The following is a 15,215-nucleotide window of genomic DNA, read 5'->3' on the forward strand; positions in this document are numbered from 1 at the left end:
TTCTTTGTAGATTGGCTGGAAGAATGGAAAAGGTAAAGTAAAGCCAAATGTATTTAACCTCTGCTATATGCCAGGTACTGTGCAAGACACTTTTACACTTGTCTCACATAATGTAAGCCACATCACCCCTATTATTTTAAACTTTCAACTTCAGTTGATATGACCCTCGTTTCTCTCTCCTGTCTAATCTGCCATTGTCTTCTACCATTGGTCTGAACTACACAGGTTTTCATGCAGCTCTTGAATACTCCACACCCGCTGATCTCTCTGCCTGGACCTCTCCTCTCTAAGATGAGCATGGTGGCTAATGCCTGCAATCCCAGTGCTTTGGGAGGCTGAAGTAGGAGGATCACTTGAGCTCAGGAATTTGAGACCCGCCTGGGCAACATAAATCAAAATACAAAGAAATAGAAAAAGTAGCTGGGCATGGTGATGTGCCCCTATAGTCCCAGCTATTCAGGAGGCTGAGGTGGGAGGACTGCGTGAGCCTAGAAGTTCTAGGCTGCAGTGAGCTGTAACTACACCCCTGCACTCCATCTTGGGCAACAGAATGAGACTCTGTGTCAAAAAAAAAAAAAAAATCTGTTCTCTGGGTCTCTCTGTGTGTCTTCATTCCTTAATTCTAGTCAAGCCTGTCATCAAATGTGACCCCCTTCATGGGTCTCCAGCCCCTCCAGCCTGTGTAGGTTTTCTTTAGGGCACACACCGCAACCTACTTGTGTGTGTGTGCTGACCTGTGTGCTGCCTGTTCTCACACTAGAATGTCAGTTCCAAGAAATCCAGCCTTGCTGCCAGTATCGCCACCCCCCTGAAATCCCAGTGCCCTGAATGGTTCCCAGCATACGCTAGAAGCTCAACAAGTATCTGCTGAATGAAAGCATGCATGAATGGGCTAAATTGGATCACTATGGGATTCACTGAATTATTGTAGAGATGTTGGGGAATTTCTAAGTTTATAGATTATCAAACTTTTTTTGTCTGCCTCTAACTGAGCATGGAAAAAAAAATAGAAACAAAGCTCAAATGAAGCTAGGCTAATACTCATTGGAAAGTCAGGGAAAACTAATTTGGGTGGACGGAGAAATGACCCTCATCTCACTTGAAGTTTTGTTACCAGTGTCTAATGAGCCAAGGACTCCAGTCCCCATCACTAAGGGCTCTCTCAGGACCTTGCACACAGGCGGCTGTACAAAGGACCCAGGGACTTCCCTCCATGGCTGGAGCTGTCTGTGACAGCAGAGTGGCTGGGTGTAGGGATGTGGGTCTTTCAAGACCCCACCCACTTTATCTTCTCGTCTTCACATTGGACAGGCAAGTTGTCCAACACAAAACCCAAAAGAGTATTTTTATGTAAGCTGACACACCCTGCCCTCTGTAAGTCATGGTGTTTTTTGATAAGGATATGGTGATTCTCTTATCTTTTTTCCATGTGGTGTTCTCTGCTGCACACAACCCTGACGTAGTGCAATTGTGCTAATGGGAAGATGCGCTGACTGGGTGGTGCTTCCCTCTCTGATTTAGAGGAAATACGTGGTCTGCTCTGACCCACTGGATGGATCTCCCAACATTGACTGCCTAGCCTCCATTGGAACCATCTTTGCCGTCTGCAGAAAGGTGAGTAGACAGGCAAAATGTGAGGAGGGCTGACGTTTCATGCGTCCCTCCTGGGGTTGTCCCTGGAAGGTTCCCAGGCTGAGAGTCATGAGTTTGGAGTCCTAATCTCTGTCCCCCCACTAACTAGAAAAGCCACTACAAGCAAACCACAAACTTCTCTCTTCCTAAGCTCCTCATTAGAAGAACCGAATTGGTGATTCTCCCCATGACTACTTTCTGTTGTTCCTAGGGCAGTAATGTAGAAGGACAGCCGGGATCGTGTTTTGAAATCTGGATGCAGATGTCAGACATAGTATTAGGTTCCAGGTGGTATCCAAAGACCCACTCTGTTTCTTCTTTCTGCATCTCACCTCTTACGGTATTCATTTTCTTTTGCTGCCAGAACAAATCACCACACACTTAGAAGCAGCAAACAACACCTGTTGATTGCCTCCCACTTCGGTAGGTCAGAAGTCCAGTTGACTTGGCTGGGTTTTCTGCTTAGGGTCTCCTGAGGACAAAATTGAGATGACAGCCAGTGTGGCTCCTTATCAAGAGGTTCCAGGGGAGAATTTGTCTCTAGGCTCACTTAGGTTGTCAGTGGAATTCAGTTCCTTTCTGTGGTGGGATCAAGGTCCTCATTTCATTGCTAGCTGATAGCCAGGATCCTTCTTGGCTACTGAACGCTGCCCGTGTTCTTTGGCTTGGTAGCCCTTCATTTTCAAAAGCAGCAACAGTTAGTCAAGGTTTTGAATCTCTGACACCACCTCCCCATCTTGCCTCATCTCCCCTGTCCCTAGCCACAGAAAGTTCTATGCTTGTAAAAGCTGGTTTTATTAGATTGGATTAATCTAACCAGGATGACCCAGGGTGATCTTCCTATTTGAAATCCGTACCCTGATTACATCTGAAAACTCCTTGTTGCCATGTAATGTTCAGTATTCACAGATTCTGGGGATTGGGGTATCTTTGGGGCCATTCCGCCTACCCAGAAACCCTAGCAAACAAAGCAATGAAAGAATGAAGCAACAAAAGCATGGATTTATTGAAACCAAAGTACACTCCACAGAGTGGGAGTGGGCTTGAGCAAGCAGCTCAAGAGCACTGATTGCAGAATTTTCTGGGGTTTAAGTACTCTCTAGAGGTTTCCTATTGGTTACTTGGTTTACAATCTATGTAGATGAAGGAGTGGTCTGCAACCAGTCTGATTGGTTGTGGAAGGCAACCAATCAGAGGCTGAAGTGAAGTTACAAGGTTACATCCTATGCAAATATCTGATTGGTTTCACTTCAGCCTCTGATTAGTCCCCTCCTGAAACCAATCAGCATGCCTGTGGTCTCAGCTACTTGGGAGGCTGAGGCAGGAGAATCGCTTGAACCTGGGAGTGGGAGGATGCAGTGAGCTGAGATCGTGCCACTGCACTCCAGCCTGGGTGACAGAGGGAGACCCTGCTTCAGAAAAAAAAAAAAAGAAGAAGAAGGAGAAGGAGGAAGAAGGAGGAAAAAGAAAGAAGAAGAAGAGCTGGATGCAGTGGCTCGGTCCTGTAATCCCAGCTCTTTGGGAAGCCAAGGTGGGTGGATCACTTGAGCCAGGAGTTCGAGACCAGCCTGGGCAATGTGGCAAGCCCTGTCTCTACACACACACACACACACACACACACACACACACACAAATACAAAAATACAAAAATTAGACAGGCATGGTGTCATACACCTGTGATCCCAGCTACTCAGGAGGCTGAGGTGGGAGGATGGCTGGAGCCAGGGAGGTCAAGGCTACAGTGAACTGTGATCACGCCATTGCACTCCAGGCAGGGGCAACAGAGCAAGATCATGTCTTGAAAAAAAAAGAACAAGAAGAGTATCTCTATGCTGGGAAGTGTTTGTTAATTACATAACTTATCACTTTAATCCTCACAATACCCACAGAGCCAGGCATTTTTAATTCCCCTTTCGCAGGTGAGGAAATGGAGGCTCTACAAATTTATGTTTCTTGCCCATAGTTACATGGCTGTGAAGAAGCAGAACCATGTTTTGAACCTAAAACCATTTAATTCCAAAATTAGTGGCCTTCATTACTCTTTACTCATGTGTTTATTGTCTGTGTCTGCCAGCCACATTGTGCTCACCACTCGTCTGACCAGTAGTATATCCTAAATAAATATCTGTAGAATGAGTGAATACTATCTCCCCTCACAACCTCAGACTGGAAGCATAATGGTAGTAGAGCAGTTCAGTGCTTTGTTTCATAGTTAATTGATATATCAAGTCCAGTGTGCTTGTGACTCGTAAGGAGTTCAGCCAACTTTTTGGGTCAACAATAAACAAGGGAGAATTTTATGTTTCAGCTTACAAACACATCATCTGGAGACTTTTGTAGAATGTAAAAAAATTTCCTACCTGTGGCTGGGTGTGGTGTCTCCTGCCTGTAATCCCAGCACTTTGGGAGGCCAAAGTGGGCAGTTCTCTTGAGTTTGACACCAGCCTGGGCAGCGTGACAATACCACATGTCTACAAAAGATACAAAAATTAGCTGGGCATGGTGGCACACACCTGTAATCCCAGCTACTGGGGAAGCTGAGGTGGGAGGATCACCTGAATCTGGAGAGGTTGACACTGCAGTGAGCTGTGGTCATGCTACTGAACTCCAGCCTGGACAACAGATCAAGAACTCATCAAAAAAAAAAAAAAAAATCCTACATGCTAGATCAACCTCCTCAAGTTGTTACAAAGCTCACAAATTTGAGTTAAATAGAATTCATGAACAAAATGTTTTTCAGAGGGAGCTAACCAATCAAGCCACAAATGGGAAATTTTCCCCAAAATATCAATACTCTAAACACGATGGCAAATACTGTTCCTCCTATCAACAAACCCAAATCACATCTACAGGTGTCTGATTTTCATTGACTTCAAATGATTTCAGACCTAGTGGCATTCCTCAGCGTCCAACTTTCTTTCTCCTCTTCTTCTCTTGGATTCAGTCCTTCAGACATAGAATTTTTTCTCCTTAGTTCACCTAAAACCCAGGTACTTGTCTCATGACCAGGAAAAATTAGGCACACAGACACATTGAAAGATGAGGAGAGCAGAATGTATTAAAAGAAAGCCTCAGTGGCCGGGCGCGGTGGCTCAAGCCTGTAATCCCAGCACTTTGGGAGGCCGAGACGGGCGGATCACGAGGTCAGGAGATCGAGACCATCCTGGCTAACACAGTGAAACCCTGTCTCTACTAAAAATACAAAAAACTAGCCGGGCGAGGTGGCGGGCGCCTGTAGTCCCAGCTACTCGGGAGGCTGAGGCACGAGAATGGCGTGAACCCGGGAGGCGGAGCTTGCAGTGAGCTGAGATCCGGCCACTGCACTCCAGCCCGGGCGACAGAGCGAGACTCCGCCTCAAAAAAAAAATAAATAAATAAAAATAAAAGAAAGCCTCAGGCCGGGCGCGGTGGCTCAAGCCTGTAATCCAGCACTTTGGGAGGCCGAGACGGGCGGATCACGAGGTCAGGAGATCGAGACCATCCTGGCTAACACAGTGAAACCCTGTCTCTACTAAAAATACAAAAACTAGCCGGGCGAGGTGGCGGGCGCCTGTAGTCCCAGCTACTCGGGAGGCTGAGGCACGAGAATGGCGTGAACCCGGGAGGCGGAGCTTGCAGTGAGCTGAGATCCGGCCACTGCACTCCAGCCCGGGCGACAGAGCGAGACTCCGCCTCAAAAAAAAAATAAATAAATAAAAATAAAAGAAAGCCTCAGGCCGGGCGCGGTGGCTCAAGCCTGTAATCCCAGCACTTTGGGAGGCCGAGACGGGCGGATCACGAGGTCAGGAGATCGAGACCATCCTGGCTAACACGGTGAAACCCCGTCTCTACTAAAAATACAAAAACTAGCCGGGCGAGGTGGCAGGCGCCTGTAGTCCCAGCTACTCCGGAGGCTGAGGCAGGAGAATGGCGTCAACCCGGGAGGCGGAGCTTGCAGTGAGCTGAGATCCGGCCACTGCACTCCAGTCCGGGCGACAGAGCGAGACTCCGCCTCAAAAAAAAAAAAAAAAAAAAAAAAAAGAAAGCCTCAGTGAAGAAAAACAAACAAACAAACAAAACCGGGGATCTTGCCAACAGGCGGATCACAGACTGAATACCGAATACCAGGCCCCCACACATGAGATGAAAAGGCCAGGATCCTCCCCATTGCATAAGGCCTGAATTCCTGGTAGCTCCACCCCCATTCCCCCAGTGCACAGGCAGGCCCTTAGTCTGAGGCACTCCACATTGCTTTATTTCCCTCACGGCACATGTGTTAAGGGAAGGAATTTTTCACCGTGGGCATCTTTAGGCAAGCCCCCTGTGCATGACCTGGGCAGCATTTGGCTGTCTCCTGTCTCTATTATTTTCTCCCAAGTTAGCAGGTTTATCTGAGCGGTGTCCTTTCCATCTGCCTTGATCCTTTCCTTACCACCTACTTGCATTTGCCCACTCTGTCACTCAGTGCATTTCTCCCAGGATGCTCTGGCCACACTGACCAGGTGTCTCTATCTCTGCTGTTTCTCTTTTGTTTTGTTTTGTTTTGAGATGGAGTCTCATTCTTGTCCCTTAGGCTGGAGTGCCGTGACACGATCTTGGCTCACTGCAACCTCCACCTCCCAGGTTCAAGAGATTCTCCTTCCTCAGCCTCCCAAGTAGCTGGGATTACAGGTGCCTGCCACCATGCCCAGATAATTTTTGTGTTATTAGTAGAGATGGGGGTTTCACCATGTTGGCCAGGCTGGTCTCGAACTCCTGACCTCAGTTGATCTGCCTGCCTCAACTTCCCAAAGTGCTGGGATTACAGGTGTGAGCCATTACACCCAGCCAATCTCTGCTGCTTCTCTTTAACCCAAATATCGTACTATGTTTTCTTGAACCTGTGAACTTCTTGTAAATATTAAATACTAAGAACTTCTCAAAATGAGATCCCACATTCTACACAGAATTTATAGTCAGGATTCCAGGGAAGGTCAGCAGAAGCACTTTGCTGTTCAAGGTGTTGTCTGTGGAGCATCGAGGTCACTTGGGGCATTAGAAAGATATTCAGGAAGGGAGTTACTAAGTCTGAATTTCTGGAGATTATTTTAGTAGAGGAGAATGATGGGTCTATGGCTATCCTTCTTCCTTTTTTTCTCTCCTGTCTAACAATTGTGTATCTTATGATCAACATCTCCCAAACCGTCACCCAATCTCAAGGTAAGCACCCACCATTCTACTCCCTACTTCTATGAGTTCAACTCTACTAGATTCCACATAGAAGGGAGACATTTAGTATTAATATTTCTCTTTCTGTGTCTGGCCTGTTTCACTCAGTGTGATGCCCTCCAGGCTTATCTATCTTGTGGAAAATCACAGGATTTCCTTCTTCTTTTTTAAGGCTGAACAGTATTCCACTGTGAATATATGCGACATATAAAAATTCATTCATCCACTGATAGGCACATGAAGTGCACGTGAATGCTTCCAGCATCTGTGGAGCCGTGAGGACTTGGTATCCCCGTTCCCTTCAGCAGAATCTTCTAGACTCCATGTTCAAGGAGCCCCTCGAGGTTGTTTACCCTCGTCATCCCTTAGTGGGCTCTTGACTTTAGCTTCTGGATTAGCCAAAATGGGATGAGTTGTTTGCCAAGCATTGCTAACCATAGTCTATCTTCCTTGTGGGTGAACATAAATCCCTACACAAATAACTGGTTGGCACCTGAGCACACTCAGTACTGGAATTTGGTTTTTGAAAATGACAGCTGTCACAATGGCTTCTTTGGAGAATGCATCACTGAGGATTGTGGTGGGAGCTCAGGAGCAGGCAGTGCCTGTGGAGGAAGCCAGGAAGGGGCTGACTGCAGTTCTAACTCGAGTCACCTTGAGCAGGAGACAATGGACATGTGATGTGGGAGGGGGGAAGGGGAAGAAGAGGTCATTCACCCTTTGGAGCATCTTAGGACCATTTTCTTCCTTTCCATGTCCTTTCTGTTGATATTTCCCAGTGTTTCTCACTGGATGCCTTTGGGGATTTGGGTGAATGGGAACTCCTGTCCTTGCAGGATATTTCTTGTCCGTGGCTTCCAAGTATCTAACATGCTAGCATCCCCTACAGCCCCATATTGTGAAACCTAAACAATAGCTACACACATTGCCTGATGTCCCCTGGGTTGCTGCCATACTCTGCAAGAACCACTGTGGAGCTGGATCAGAGGAGATCTCACACAGTGTCGGGGAGAGGCCTGTATCTGGAACAGCTGAGGTGGCCATGTTATTTGGTTTCCAAATGGGCCAAATGATGAGAGCTGTGTTCCCAGCTCTCATCAGTTGACATTGCCTAGGAATGTGTTTTTAAACTACATTTGCTAGAGAATCAATGGGACTAGGCATCTGGAAGTAAAACCAAAGTCCTCTCGTTTTCCTGGACCAATGGAGGATGGGCAGAGGAGAATGACTGGCTGTTTTCATTATTAGACGGTGCAGGAGGCTGCCCCATCGAAATTGGACCTTGCAGACAGGACATTCCAGGGGCCCAAGTGAGCTGCCCAACTGGGTGGGGCAGGACAGGGTTGAAGGTGACTGAGGCCAAGGTTGGAGTTCCTGGGGAAAGAAAGAACATGGGCCAGGGGCTGATCTGTGTGGGATCTACTCTGAAAGTTCACAGGAAATAAACTAGGGCAGTGGTGTGTGGGAGCCTCCAGTGCTGTCCCTGAGAGCCGTGCATGTCTTCCCAACTCAGTGACATCACATGGAGTACTTGAAATCAGCCAGGATGGGAGCATTTACACCACAGCAATCAGCAAATGCTACAGATCGGTGCCTGCTTGCCCACCAGAGGTAGCTGACCATCTCACCATTGTTTTAGAGGTCTTTAATAGCCCCCACAGCTCCACCCTGGCTGTAGGTACCCCTTATTACAGAGGGAGGTTGCACCTTCTACTCCTCTGTACTCACTGCTACCAATAAAACAAAGCCCAGTGCAGCTGAGGCAGGATAGGTAGTCAAGGAAATGACCATGTTTTCAGGATACAGCAACCATGGTGACCAGTGACCATACCGCCAACACAGTAAGTCTTAACATTTACATTGTAATTGAGCTTATGCAAGCAAAGCTATCTTCAGTAGGGACTTTCCCTTCTAGAGAGCATACACATTTTGATTTTACCTCTCCTCAAAATGACCCTTTGCTCATAATTGTAAAAAACATGGCCAGGTGTGGTGGCTCACACCTGAAATCCTAGCACTTTGGGAGGCCAAGGCGGGTGGATTGCCTGAGCTCAGGAGTTCAAGACTAGCCCAGGCAACATGGTGAAACCCTGTCTCTACTAAAACTACAAAAAATTAGCCGGGCATGGTGGTGTGCACCTGTAATCCCAGCTACTCAGGAGGTTGAGGCAGGAGAATTGCTTGAACCCCGGAGGCGGAGGTTGTAGTGAGCCAAGACTGTGCCACTGCACTCCAGCCTGGGCGACAGAGCAAGACTCCATCTCCAAAAAACAAACAAACAAACAAACAAAAAACACTGGGTAGAGATTTAAGATGTTAATGAGACATGCAATGTATGAAGAAGTATGTACAGTTACTGCACATGTGCACCCAGAAGACTACCCAGAACATGCTTATTAGCAAAACCTCTTCCCACCTCCTTATTAATAATCATGTAAGACTCCCATAAAGGGGGTTTCTCCAACAACAATCAACACTGTCTCATCCTCTCACCCTAAGGAGAAGCCGTGCTGAACTCTCTCTCTCTCTCTCTCAGGGTGTACTGTCTCTTCTGCACCTAACTTTCAAAATATTCTTTTTCCTTTACAATAAAATCACTCTATGTTGCATCTCCTTTGCTGTGTGCCTTTTGTTTAAATTCTTTTAAACCAAGAAGACAAGAACCGAGGTGTCGCATCAGCCATCAACACAGCCGTCCAAATCTGCCTGAGGATGCTGGTGTTGCTTAGCCAAACCCAATTCTCCTTCTAAAAGAAAGGAGGGACTCCTTCTATGACAGGTAGTGACAGGGGATGCATCTTTATTTTACATCAGCATCCATTTGTACTACAATCACTGCAAGTCCCATTCTTATCTGATTTTAAAATAAGAGTTTCAGGAGTTGGCATATTTTTATTTTGTTTGATTCTTCTTCGAATCAGATTTTCCATGAACTGATATTAAAAGTAGTTTGCTTTGACTTCATCAGACAGTGAAGAAAGATGCCTGGGAATATTTTGAAAAATGAAAAAAAAAAAGGGGGGGGAGTTTGCCCAGAATGAAAAAATCACCAGCTGCAAGCTGCATTTGCACAATTAAGAGCTGCTGCTCCATCCATGGGCTCTCACTACACCCTGCCACGTGGGCAGGGCCACATCGCCTCTCAGTGCTCTTGTCTGACCTTCCCAGACGGCAGATAGTCTCCTCATTAGCTTGCAGATGTTTAGTCCTCTTTTCTGATGAGATAAATGAAAATAAATTGCCAGGCTTGGTGCTGGAATAGAGGAAACTAGAAACTAGGAGGTTCACCAGGGCTTCAAAGAGCAATGCTGTTACCAAATAACATTCATTCACTCACCCACTGATGACATATTCCAAATGTCTACCGTATGCCAAGAGCTGTTCTGGGCACGGCAGAGACCACAGTGAACAAAATCGGCAGAACCCAGCCAGGAAACAAGAAAAATGCCATATAGCGTAAGTTAAATCAATGGGTGATAAATAACAGCCTACAATTCACCACCTGCTTCCGTAAATAAAGTTTTATTGAGACACAGCCACACACTCCTGTCCATGGCTAGTGTTCATACATGGCAGAGTTGAGTTGCCACAGAGATCATCTGGCCCTCTACAGAAAGGATTGCTGCCTCCTGGGGTAGGTGCCGTGCAGGGAACTGAAACAGGATGAAGTGAGATGAGAGGATGGTGGAGTCTGCTTTCACCTGGCTGATGAGGACCTCTCTGGTGTGACACCGAAACCAAGACCTGAAAGGCAAGAAGAAGGAAGCAGTCCGAGGAAGGGCTGGAGGAAGGCAGAGGAATAGGGAGTGTGAGGGGCTGGGGCAGTGGAGTTGAGTGAGCTCAAGCGTAAAACAACAAAGAAGGAGGGTAACTGGGCTAGGGCCAGATGATGGGCCCAGGGGTACAGGCAAAGAACAATGCACAAGCAATGTGACCCCCACGATGTGACCCCGATGACATGACCTGAGAGGCGGCACAGCTTTATAGACCTTACCCAGGGGGTGAGGAGGTTGGGTTTGGGTCAAGTGTGTTAAGCTGGCAGGTGCAAGATCTGCCTTAGGTTTAGGAATTACCCCCGCCTGCTCAGACTGGAGCCTCGGGGTCAGGGGGCGGAGCAGAGGGACCTCATAGGAGGTGGAGCAGAGGGACCTCATAGGAGGTGGTCTTGGCAACCAGGGGAGATGTGACGGTGCTTGGACTAGGGCTGTCCAGGCTCTATTACTTAGTGAGCCTTGGGCAAGAATACATGTGGGACCCTCCGTAGGAGCCAGGCCCGGTGGGAAGGACCTGGGGAGTCCCGTAGCTGATGCTCACCCGGGTTGCAGACGTAGCCCACACAGCCTGTCATTTGACTGCCAGGATCTGTGCGGTCCTCTCATGAGTCCATTTCAGAGGAAAGTAACCCAAAGCTCAGAAGTATGAGGTGGGTCTTCCCGGGTGAAGGGGACGTAGCAGACGGGGGCATCCCCCACAAGCTGCAGTGCTCTGTTGAGTATGAGGAGGGGATGGGGGACATTGACCATCATTTAAAAATCAGCAGATCAGACCTAAAAATGTGGATATTTGGCTTCTTGTAGGAAGGCTGTTCCACATTGGATACACCTTCCTGCATGGTGCTGGGTAGTGGGGAGGGGGCAGCTGCTCCACTTAGAGGGAAACAGGCTCGATTTCATGATGTTCTCCACCTGCAGCCCAACTTCAAGAGTCAAGAGTCCCTTAAAACAGGAGAGAGAACTCAGAAGCAGGTCCTGCCCCTGGTGTGAAATTCTGCTGTGTGATGACATTTCCAACCAGGGGAGAAGTACAGTACCCTGCACAGGAATGCATTGGAGTGTGTGGGCCCTGGTAAGGTCACGCCTAGTGAATGTCAGAGGCGACATTCAGTCTCAGAGCTCTCTGGCCAAAGCCAGGCAGCCTCTGGGAGGATCTGGCAAGAACAGGAGTGTGCAACCCCATGGAGGCCCCCGTTGCTTAATGCTCAGGTGGTCCATTGGCTTCAGAGGGGTGGGTAGAGTGCTATCCAATACCAGGAAGTAAGGAGCTTCACCTACAGTTAAACCAGCATCTGTCTGAGGCTATAAAGAGGTAGGAGGCTGTGCCCACAGGCCCCATAGCACCTTTTCCTCCTGCCTGGTGTGGGGAAAGCTTGACTTGGGGTGTGCACCTGCAGCCCTGAGTCTGAGGGAGCCCTGGGTAGGAAGCACAGCTCAGCAGCTGGACCAAGAGTGGATGGGAAGATGCCACCAGAGAAGATGCCACCAGCCCTGGGCCAGGCAGGTCAACAGTCACTTGATGCTCTTACAGCCTGTGCATCAGCACCAGACCACACCCCACAGGCAGGGGACTCCTGTTCAGGTGGCATGGGACCAGTTGGGGTGCTGCACTGAGCACGCCATGGGTGCTGGATGGAGTAGTGCTGGGAAGATTTAAAGCTTCACCTTTCAGAAATATTGAGTGCAAAGAACACACTGAAACATTAAAAGAAAACATTCCCTACATCTGTATCTCAGCATTAACTATGACTTTCTGGCTCTAATGAATGGAATCAGAGTCCGTGTGCATTCTGTTCTCTGGAAAGCTGGTGTCCCCTGAGCTCCCTGGAGCAGAGCTGGCTGTGGCAGCACAGAGACAGGAGAAGTTTGTCCTGGGCCCGCAGACCCTGCCCTTGAATTACAAAAGTAATTCCAAAGTGACATCGTGGAATATCTAGAAAACTCAGAGAAGTAGAAAAAGAGTCACTAACAAAATTATTGAAGGACATAAAATAGATGAACAAATGGAAAGAGATTGCTATCCCTGATGGCAAGGTAGGATGGCATGTTTCAATTTCTCTGAGTTGTATACATTTAATAGAGTTCCAGTTAGCATCTGAATGGGACTAAGGAGACTGAGTTTCCTATCTTATAACTTTAATAGAAGAATAAATAAAACATTATAAAGGCTCTATAATCAATATGATTAAATAAGTTATAGGAACAGCCTAGAGAGTATAGAAGTCAATCACATTCTCTACAGAAATGTAATAGAAAGTAAAAGATGTTATTTCAATTTAATGGGGAAAATGTTTGTTTAATAAGCGCTCTTGACACAGCTGGCTACTTGCCTGAAGGCAAACCATGTTGAACTCTTGCTCACTACAGAGCACAAAGATAAATGGATTAGAGCTTTTCACTGTGAAATGATAAACAGTATCTTAAATGGAAATTTGGGAAAACGTGTTTTTAAAATAACTTGGAAATTTAGAAACCTTTTAAAACCCTAGATATGTTTAAAGAAAATGTACGTATTTGACATACTTTAAAAAAAGACTTTCTGGCAAATAGATTCCACAAAGTTACAAAGTGAAATAGACCTGGAAAAAAGCATTCTCAATGCATTTCACAGACAGAGGGTTACTACTACCCATAATCTTCAAAAAGCTCTCCAGAATTAGTAAGACAAGGGCAGACATCCCAGTGGAAAGTGCTAACACGTTCTCAGAAGGTTCCTACCGTCCAAGGCTGAGTGTCAGCTCTGGGTCCCTCTCCTGTCCAGCAGGGGCCACCTCCTGCTATGGGCTCCCCCTTCCAAAACCCTGTGCTCCCAACAGCAGGCACCAGATCCAGACATGCTTTTGGAATTCTCAGGAAACACAAAGGGAGTAGTCCGGTGAGGCCTGGGAGGAATCTGTCACAGAAACCTGGGGCGGTGATCCGGGAACTAACAGTGGTCTGTGAGGGCCCCAGCTCTTCCTCACCAGGTCTGGACTGGGCTGCATTCCTGAGGCAGGAGGGAATAATCCCTGGAGATTTTTGAGCTGGGCTCTGGCATGATCTGCTGCTTCTCAGACAATCCCTCTTCCCCAATCCCCAAACTGCTGAGCTCAGGCAGGTGGAGCCCACCATGTCAACTGCACTCACACCTGAGAATTTTGTTTTGGGAATAGGGAGTGGAATTTAGCTGATATAAAAGGATTTGAGAGGGGAGTGAGGAATTAATGGCACAGTGCAGCCCGTGGCATGTGTGGTTTCTAATCAGGAGGTGTGTGGATTATATGAATCTGTAACATAGGCTGATTTATGTAACCAACTTAAAAGGTTAGAAAATCATTTCAAGCTAATTACCAAGAATAGGTCTAATTGGAAACACTATTTCAACAACAGTCCCCATGAGTGCCTAATTTACTGGTGAAAACCCACTCTGATATTGATGATGACACTCATGCTCTTTTCCTCTCTTTTTGTTCATAAAGTGACCATTGCCTGAGTGAAACAGTCACAAGAGAGATAGAAAGCGAGGGAAGAAAGGCGGGAGGGAGGAAGAAGTGAGGGAGCGAAACATTAGGAGTTGGTGAACATTAGTTGATTGAGTGACTGAGTCCACAGTTCCAAAAACATTCCTGGAAGACTCAAAATCTAATATGACCAGTTGAACTGAAGAGCCTCTAAAAACTTTATATTTGATAAATTGATTCCACTTGATGGTAACTGTAAAATAATAACTGCCCAGTACTCAAGCATAAACGTGCTCATTTTTCACCAAATCACCTGCAAGGCACCTGAATGAAAGGCGTCTGTTCCACCGAGGCTCTGCTCAGAGCACTCACAGCTGCAGGTGAGTTAACCTGTCCCTCCGTGCCTCCTCTAGGTCTGCCTTCCCATGACTCACCTGTGTGAGAAAATCATCTCCACGCTGCCTTCCTGGAGGAAGCTCAATGGACCCAACCAGCTGATGTTGCTGCAACAGTTTGTATACGACGTGCAGGACCAGCTGAACCCTCTGGCCAGCAAGGGGGATCTCAGGTGCATCGCTCAGCAGCTCCACAGTGCAGGCGAGGTGAGCCCTTAGTAGTCCAGGCAGGAGGCTGTGAGGAGCACCAGGAACTCACACCTGTCCCAAATTCCAGTTCTTGGAGGTGGTATGAGCCTCAGGAGGCAGTGTGGAAACGGGCCAACTACCCATAATATTTCCAGACATGTGACAGTCACATACAGCCTCAAGTGACACTCTGAACTGCAGTTCTCAGCCCACCTGAGGGGCTGTCATTTTGTCTTGTTGTGTGTTGCTTTTGTTTCCAGAGTCTTAGTTTGGGAGTGCAGTGCCTGCTGCCCTGGGTGACTGGGTCTCTCTCACTCCCCCTGGGCACCTGGTACTAACTTGCTATTCCTGGCAGCCTTCAGGATGGCTGCTTTTCATGGAGTGTGGAGTTACCAGCTCTAAACATGCCTCCTGGGTGCAAAAACAATTGAGAAAAGGCAGTGAGGTGTCCTTGTGGAGACAACGTTTGAGGGACCTAAGGCAGAGAATGTGTGCACAGACACACAGGGTAGTCATAATTCGAGGAACACGTTCAACCCCCCAGCAAGTGATTCCTGGAAGAAACGATCCAAAATGGGAGGCTTTGCCCTGGTTGTGTG

This window comes from Trachypithecus francoisi, unplaced genomic scaffold, assembly GCF_009764315.1.
Source record: "Trachypithecus francoisi isolate TF-2019V2 unplaced genomic scaffold, Tfra_2.0 Lachesis_group16, whole genome shotgun sequence".
Taxonomy (NCBI): Eukaryota; Metazoa; Chordata; class Mammalia; order Primates; family Cercopithecidae; genus Trachypithecus; species Trachypithecus francoisi.